This window comes from Oncorhynchus mykiss, chromosome 21 (assembly GCF_013265735.2).
Source record: "Oncorhynchus mykiss isolate Arlee chromosome 21, USDA_OmykA_1.1, whole genome shotgun sequence".
Taxonomy (NCBI): domain Eukaryota; kingdom Metazoa; phylum Chordata; class Actinopteri; order Salmoniformes; family Salmonidae; genus Oncorhynchus; species Oncorhynchus mykiss.
The window spans coordinates 40,975,209-40,983,682 of record NC_048585.1 but is presented as its reverse complement, the minus strand read 5'-3'; positions in this window follow the sequence as shown (position 1 = coordinate 40,983,682).

Below are 8,474 nucleotides of genomic sequence, written 5' to 3'. Positions count from 1 at the left end.
CAAAGGAAAGCAATAGGCTAACAATTTATTTTACAACAGGCCTACTTTTAACCCAACTAAATACGTTTAGCCAATGAAAATGTCTATAAACGGGTCCAGCCTGTAAATACATTTTAATTGCACATACTTGAGAACCGTGGCTGTTATATCAGACCCGACCCAGAGCCGAGACAAGTCTAAATTTAGGAACCGGACCTGCTAGGGTCCTAAATTATATTTAGATATAGGAAAGATCATTTTCTAAATTAAGCACCTATGAGTCAATATCAGCCAGGAAATTATGAATATCTTATATATTCATAAAAAGTGGGCCCGAAAGTTGATTCTTCTTGCCATGGAAAAACAGTATATTCAAACCAGATAACTTCTGAACAGGTGTTCATCGTACAACTCAATAAACAGGAAGTGTGCGGTGTGGTTTTTAGCTTCCTTCCGCAGTCAGTTTCACTCTCACACCTAAAAAGGGAGCTACACCCCCTCACCCTCACCATGTTAATGTCTAATTAACTGTTTAGACACAGCCCACAAATGTCAGTTAAACGTCTAGTTTTGATTTACATTTGGTTGAGCTGTCAACTAATGTAAATTATATGTGAAATAAACAAAATGTCACCATGTCATTGGATTTAGGTTAAAAGTTGGGTGAAAAAAAGACAAAATAATGCCCTAACGTTGTATAAATATAGGAGACAGGTGCAGTAATACGAAATATATTTTTTTTTTCCTCCATCCAAAATAGAGTATGTCATGAACATGTTGGGGACGATTCCCAAAACAAACACGTATATATACACATACTGTAACACAGAGCTGTTACCCAAACAAAGCACGAGGTGTAAAACCTCTAATAAATACACGGGACGAGACCTGTAATAACAATACACAGGACGAGACCCGTAATAACAAGTGCACACTAACACGAAAGCCGATAACAACAGAGCACAAAACAAACAGGGAACAATAATCAACCAGGACAATGGGGAAATGAGGGCACATATATACAGTGCCTTGCGAAAGTATTCGGCCCCCTTGAACTTTTGCGACCTTTTGCCACATTTCAGGCTTCAAACACAAAGATATAAAACTGTATTTTTTTGTGAAGAATCAACAACAAGTGGGACACAATCATGAAGTGGAATATTATTGGATATTTCAAACTTTTTTAACAAATCAAAAACTGAAAAATTGAGCGTGCAAAATTATTCAGCCCCTTTACTTTCAGTGCAGCAAACTCTCTCCAGAAGTTCAGTGAGGATCTCTGAATGATCCAATGTTGACCTAAATGACTAATGATGATAAATACAATCCACCTGTGTGTAATCAAGTTTCCGTATAAATGCACCTGCACTGTGATAGTCTCAGAGGTCCGTTAAAAGCGCAGAGAGCATCATGAAGAACAAGGAACACACCAGGCAGGTCCGAGATACTGTTGTGAAGAAGTTTAAAGCCGGATTTGGATACAAAAATATTTCCCAAGCTTTAAACATCCCAAGGAGCACTGTGCAAGCGATACTATTGAAATGGAAGGAGTATCAGACCACTGCAAATCTACCAAGACCTGGCCGTCCCTCTAAACTTTCAGCTCATACAAGGAGAATACTGATCAGAGATGCAGCCAAGAGGCCCATGATCACTCTGGATGAACTGCAGAGATCTACAGCTGAGGTGGGAGACTCTGTCCATAGGACAACAATCAGTTGTATATTGCACAAATCTGGCCTTTATGGAAGAGTGGCAAGAAGAAAGCCATTTCTTAAAGATATCCATAAAAAGTGTTGTTTAAAGTTTGCCACAAGCCACCTGGGAGACACACCAAACATGTGGAAGAAGGTGCTCTGGTCAAATGAAACCAAAATGGAACTTTTTGGCAACAATGCAAAACGTTATGTTTGGCGTAAAAGCAACACAGCTCACACCATCCCCACTGTCAAACATGGTGGTGGCAGCATCATGGTTTGGGCCTGCTTTTCTTCAGCAGGGACAGGGAAGATGGTTAAAATTGATGGGAAGATGGATGGAGCCAAATACAGGACCATTCTGGAAGAAAACCTGATGGAGTCTGCAAAAGACCTGAGACTGGGACGGAGATTTGTCTTCCAACAAGACAATGATCCAAAACATAAAGCAAAATCTACAATGGAATGGTTCAATAATAAACATATCCAGGTGTTAGAATGGCCAAGTCAAAGTCCAGACCTGAATCCAATCGAGAATCTGTGGAAAGAACTGAAAACTGCTGTTCACAAATGCTCTCCATCCAACCTCACTGAGCTTGAGCTGTTTTGCAAGGAGGAATGGGAAAAAATGTCAGTCTCTCGATGTGCAAAACTGATAGAGACATACCCCAAGCGACTTACAGCTGTAATCGCAGCAAAAGGTGGCGCTACAAAGTATTAACTTAAGGGGGCTGAATAATTTTGCACGCCCAATTTTTCAGTTTTTGATTTGTTAAAAAAGTTTGAAATATCCAATAAATGTCGTTCCACTTCATGATTGTGTCCCACTTGTTGTTGATTCTTCACAAAAAAATACAGTTTTATATCTTTATGTTTGAAGCCTGAAATGTGGCAAAAGGTCGCAAAGTTCAAGGGGGCCGAATACTTTCGCAAGGCACTGTACTAGAGTAATGTAATGAGTAGCGTGATTGTTAATAAATAAAAAAATTACAGAATTTTTTTGGGGTTATTGCGTCCATGTGTATAGGTTACATTGACATTATGTTCTTTGCAAGTCAATAAAACAACGACCTGAAAAAGACATCTTTTCAACTTTCACTTTCAACCAAAATGGGCCGTAGATGGACGTCTTTTTATAGGTGTCTTTTCAACGACACAAAAAAAGACGTCTTTTCAACTCTCCCTTTCAACCCAAACTGAACAAACAGTGGGGAGAACAAGTATTTGATACACTGCCGATTTTGCAGGCTTTCCTACTTACAAAGCATGTAGAGGTCTGTCATTTTTATCATAGGTACACTTCAACTGTGAGAGAAGGAATCTAAAACAAAAATCCAGAAAATCACATTGTATGATTTTTAAGTAATTAATTAGCATTTTATTGCATGACATAAGTATTTGATACATCAGAAAAGCAGAACTTAATATTTGGTACAGAAACCTTTGTTTGAAATTACAGATATCATACATTTCCTGTAGTTCTTGACCAGTTTTGCACACACTGTAGCAGGGCTTTTGGCCCACTCCTCCATACAGACCTTCTCCAGATCCTTCAGGTTTCGGGGCTATCGCTGGGCAATACGGACTTTCAGCTCCCTCCAAAGATGTTCTATTGGGTTCAGGTCTGGAGACTGGCTAGGCCACTCCAGGACCTTGAGATGCTTCTTACGGAGCCACTCCTTAGTTGCCCTGGCTGTGTGTTTCGGATCATTGTCATGCTGGAAGACCCAGCCACGACTCATCTTCAATGCTCTTACTGAGGGAAGGAAGTTGTTTGCCAAAATCTCATGATACATGGCCCCATCCATCCTCCCCTCAATATGGTGCAGTCGTCCTGTCCCCTTTGCAGAAAAGCATCCCCAAAGAATGATGTTTCCACCTCCATGCTTCACGGTTGGGATGGTGATCTTGGGGTTGTACTCCTCCTTCTTCTTCCTCCAAACACGGCGAGTGGAGTTTAGACCAAAAGGCTCTATTTTTGTCTCATCAGACCACATGACCTTCTCCCATTCCTCCTCTGGATCATCCAGATGGTCATTGGCAAACTTCAGACGGGCCTGGACATGCGCTGGCTTGAGCAGGGGGACCTTGCGTGTGCTGCAGGATTTTAATCCATGACGGTGTAGTGTGTTACTTATGGTTTTCTTTGAGACTGTGGTCCCAGCTCTCTTCAGGTCATTGACCAGGTCCTGCCGTGTAGTTCTGGGCTGATCCCTCACCTTCCTCATGATCATTGATGCCCCACGAGGTGAGATCTTGCATGGAGCCCCAGACTGAGGCTGATTGACTGTCATCTTGAACTTCTTCCATTTTCTAATACCTGCGCCAACAGTTGTTGCCTTCTCACCAAGCTGCTTGCCTATTGTCCTGTAGCCCATCCCAGCCTTGGGCAGGTCTACAATTTAACCCTGATGTCCTTACACAGCTCTCTGGTCTTGGCCATTGTGGAGAGGTTGGAGTCTGTTTGATTGAGTGTGTGGACAGGTGTATTTTATCCAGGTAACGAGTTCAAACAGGTGCAGTTAATTCTGGTAATGAGTGGAGAAGAGGAGGGCTTCTTAAAGAAAAACTAAACAGGTCTGTGAGAGCCGGAATTCTTACTGGTTGGTAGTTGATCAAATACTTATGTCATGCAATAAAATGCAAATTAATTACTTAAAAATCATACAATGTGATTTTCTGGATTTTTGTTTTAGATTCCATCTCTCACAGTTGAAGTGTACCTATGATAAAAATGACAGACCTCTACATGCTTTGTAAGGAGGAAAACCTGCAAAATCGGCAGTGTATCAAATACTTGTCCTCCCCACTGTATATTAGCAGTCGGGCATAGTTGTCTATTCAACGTCTTTTTAACGACAGTTTGCTGGGTGGGTTTTATAGCCTACCTTTTAGGATTAGGAAGATTTTCAGACCGAGAAATATGGGTGATCAATATTTACGCCTATTTTTAGGCAATGTAGTAAAATATAGCCTAATCATAAGCCTATTTAGGAAGTACATTTCCTTGAAAAGATAACTTCCCCGTGCTTCTCCACCCATGTATACATACAGTGCATTTGGACGCCTTGACTAAAATAAAAACATATATGTTACAGCCTTATTCTAAAATGGATTCAATTGTTTTTTTTCTCTTCCTCATCAATATACACACAATACTCCATAATGATTAAGCAAAAACACGTTTTTAGAAATGTTAGCAAATTAATTTAAAAAAATTTAAACTGAAACATTTACATAAATATTCAGACCTTTTACTCAGTACTTTCTTAAAGCACATTTGACAGTGATTACAGCCTCGTGTCTTCTTGGGTATGACCTTACAAGCTTGGCACACCTATATTTGGGAAGTTTCTCCCATTCTTCTCTGCAGATCCTGAGTGGACTCCTGAGTGGTGCAGTGGTCTAAGGCACTGACTCAGTGCAATAGGTCTCAATATAGTACTTTGTTCTCATCCAGGTGTGATTGGGAGTTCCATAGGACTGTGCTGTAGGCTGTCATTATAAATAAGAATTTGTTCATATCTGACTTGCCTAGTCAAATAAAGGTTACATTTAAAAAAAATATTTAAAAAAATTATATCCTCTCAAGCTCTGTCTGGTTGGATGGGGAACGACGCTCCACAGCTATTTTCAAGTTTCTCCAGAGATTTTAGATTGTGTTCAAGTCCGGGCTCTGGCTGGGCCACTAAAGGACATTCAGAGACGTGTCCCCGAAGCCACTCCTGCGTTGTTTTGGCTGTGTGCTTAGGGTCGTTGTCTTGTTGGAAGGTGAATCTTCGCCCCAGACTGAGGTCCTGGTGCACTGGAGCAGGTTTTCATCAAGGATCTCCCTGTACTTTGCTCCATTCATCTTTCCCTCGATCCTGACTAGTCTCCCAATCCCTGCCATTGAAAAACATCCCCACAGCATGATGCTGCCACAAGCATGCTTCACCATTGGGATGGTGCCAGGTTTCCTCTAGACGTGACCCTTGGCATTCAGGTCAATCTTCATTTCATCAGACCAGAGAATCTTGTTTCTCATGGTCTGAGAGTCCTTTAGGTACATTTTGGCAAACTCCAAGCGGGCTGTCATGTGCCTTTTACGGAGGACTTGCTTCCGTCTGGCCACTCTACCATAAAGGCCTGATTGGTGGAATGCTGCGGAGAGGGATGTCCTTCCGGCAGGTTCTCCCATCTCCACAGACGAACTCTGGAGCTCTGTCAGAGTGACCATCGGGTTCTTGGTCACCTCCCTAACCAAGGCTCTTCTCCCCTGATTGCTCAATTTGGCCTGGTGGCCAGGTCTAGGAAGTGTCTTGGTGGTTCCAAACTTCTTCCATTAAGAATGATGGAGGCCACTGTGCTTAGATGCAATCCTGTCTCGGAGCTCTACGGACAATTCCTTCGACCTCATGGCTTGGTTTTTGCTCTGACATGCACTGTCAACCTTGGGACATTTTATAGACAGGTGTGTGCCTTTCCAAATCATGTTCAGTCAATTGAATTTACCACAGGGAGACTCCAATCAAGTTGTAGAAACATCTTAAGGATGATCAGTGGAAACAGGATGCACTTGAGCTCAATTTCGAGTCTCATAGCAAAGGGTCTGAATACTTATGTAAATAAGGTATCTGTTTTTTTCTTTCTTATAAAAACCTGTTTTTGCTTTGTCATTATGGGGTATTGTGTGTTGAATGACGAGGATTTGTATTTATTGAATCCATTTTAGAATAAGGCTGTATCGTAACAAAATGTGAGAAAAGGGAAAGGGGTCTGAATACTTTCCGAATGCACTGTAGGCCATCGCCTACTCTATTTAATTGAGACTACACTCGCACCTGATCTCGCAGGTATGGCTACTGAACTGGATGAGGCAAGAATGTTGACAGCGACACCTCTTACGTTTTGCATCGACCTATAGGATATAGCCTACCATTTAGGAGGACGATTTACAGGCAGAAACAAATTAATGGCTAATCCATACTTACTGAAAATTAAAAGGTGCAATGCTCGCTCACCATAGTAGCCTAACCTGTGTGTGTTGTGTCTTTTCCTTTTCAATGATGATTACATTTTCCCCCCCACTTTGACTCACTTTGGTTGTCCGCCCTCCACTTCTTTTCATTATCAATATTTATTTACAAACACTCTAGTAAACTACAGTCTAATCATATTTAAGTTAATTTCATATTCAAGTTAACTTCCACATGATTCTCAGCCCATGTAGGCAGCCTACTTTATTTCAATGTAACCACACGTACTAGGAGCACTTGAACTGTCATGCCCAACTAGGAGAGGTTCTGAGTGTGTGAATAATGCAAAAAATATGTGCTTTAAAGACAATAGGTAGGCTAACGCATACAAAGCAGAAAGAGGACCGTTTCAGAATAATCTGTGCGGGCCTCCTGAGTGGCGCAGCGGTCTAAGACACTGCATTGCAGTGCTTTCAGGAATCACCACAGATCAGGGTTCGTTCCCGGGCTGTATCACAGCTGACTGGGAGACCCATGAGGCGGTGCGCAATTGTCCCAGCGTCGACCAGGTTAATGGAGGGTTTGGCTGTCTGGGATGTCCTGGTCCCATTGCCCTCTAGCGACTACTTGTGGGGTCGGGCGCAGGCATACTGACTTTCCTCAGACACATTGGTGTGGCTGGCTTATGGGTTAAGGGAGCAGTGTGGCTGTGTTTCGGACTCTAGACTTTTGCCTCTCGAGTACGTACTGGAGTTGCAGCGATGGTACAAGACTGTAAAACTACCAATTGGATATCACGAAAAAGTGGTAAAAAGTACCTCAAATAATAATTCGTAGGACAACAAAAATATTTACATCCAAAAATCGTCTGACCGCCCGCACCGCAATGATCTGTCGGGACCCATAGGTCCCGCAAGCATCCCGTGGGAATGCAGCCCTCTAGTGCAGTCAGTATTCAGCACTATGCTCGTCATGTCTTAGCAGGATCAGATGGTGACAGGGGTCCCAGCAGTGTCAGACAGCCAGTGAAGACCAGTCTACAGAGCGCAGGTGAATTTTGCAGTATATTCAGTGAAAGATAAAAGGTTCCTTCTTGATTTGCTGGGTACACCTACAATTATCACATTTCAGGAGAAGACCCAGATGCAGACAGTGTCGAAGTAACAAAAGTTTATTACTAGAACAGGGGGCAGGCAAAATGACAGGTCAAGCAGCTAGAGGTCAGTAATCCAGATCAGTCCATAAGGTACCGAACGGCAGGCAGTCCGAGGTCAGGGCAGGCAGAGGTCAATAATCCAGGGTGGTGTGACAATGGTACAGAACAGCAGGCAGGCAAATCAAATGTATTTATATAGCCCTTCGTACATCAGCTGATATCTCAAAGTGCTGCACAGAAACCCAGCCTAAAACCCCAAACAGCAAGCAATGAAAGTGTTGAAGCACGTTGGCTAGGAATAACTCCCTAGAAAGGCCAAAACCTAGGAAGAAACCTAGAGAGGAACCAGGCTATGAGGGGTGGCCAGTCCTCGTCTGTCTGTGCCGGGTGGAGATTATAACAGAACATGGCCAAGATGTTCAAATGTTCATAAATGACCAGCATGGTCAAATAATAATAACAACAGGCAGAACAGTTGAAACTGGAGCAGCAGCACAGCCAGGTGGACTGGGGACAGCAAGGAGTCATCAAGCCATTTAGTCCTGAGGCATGGTCCTAGGGCTCAAGTCCTCCGAGAAAGAAAAAGAAAGAATTAGAGAGACCATACTTAAATTCACACAGGACACCGGATAAGACAGGAGAAGTACTCCATATATAACAAACTGACCCTAGCCCCCAGACACA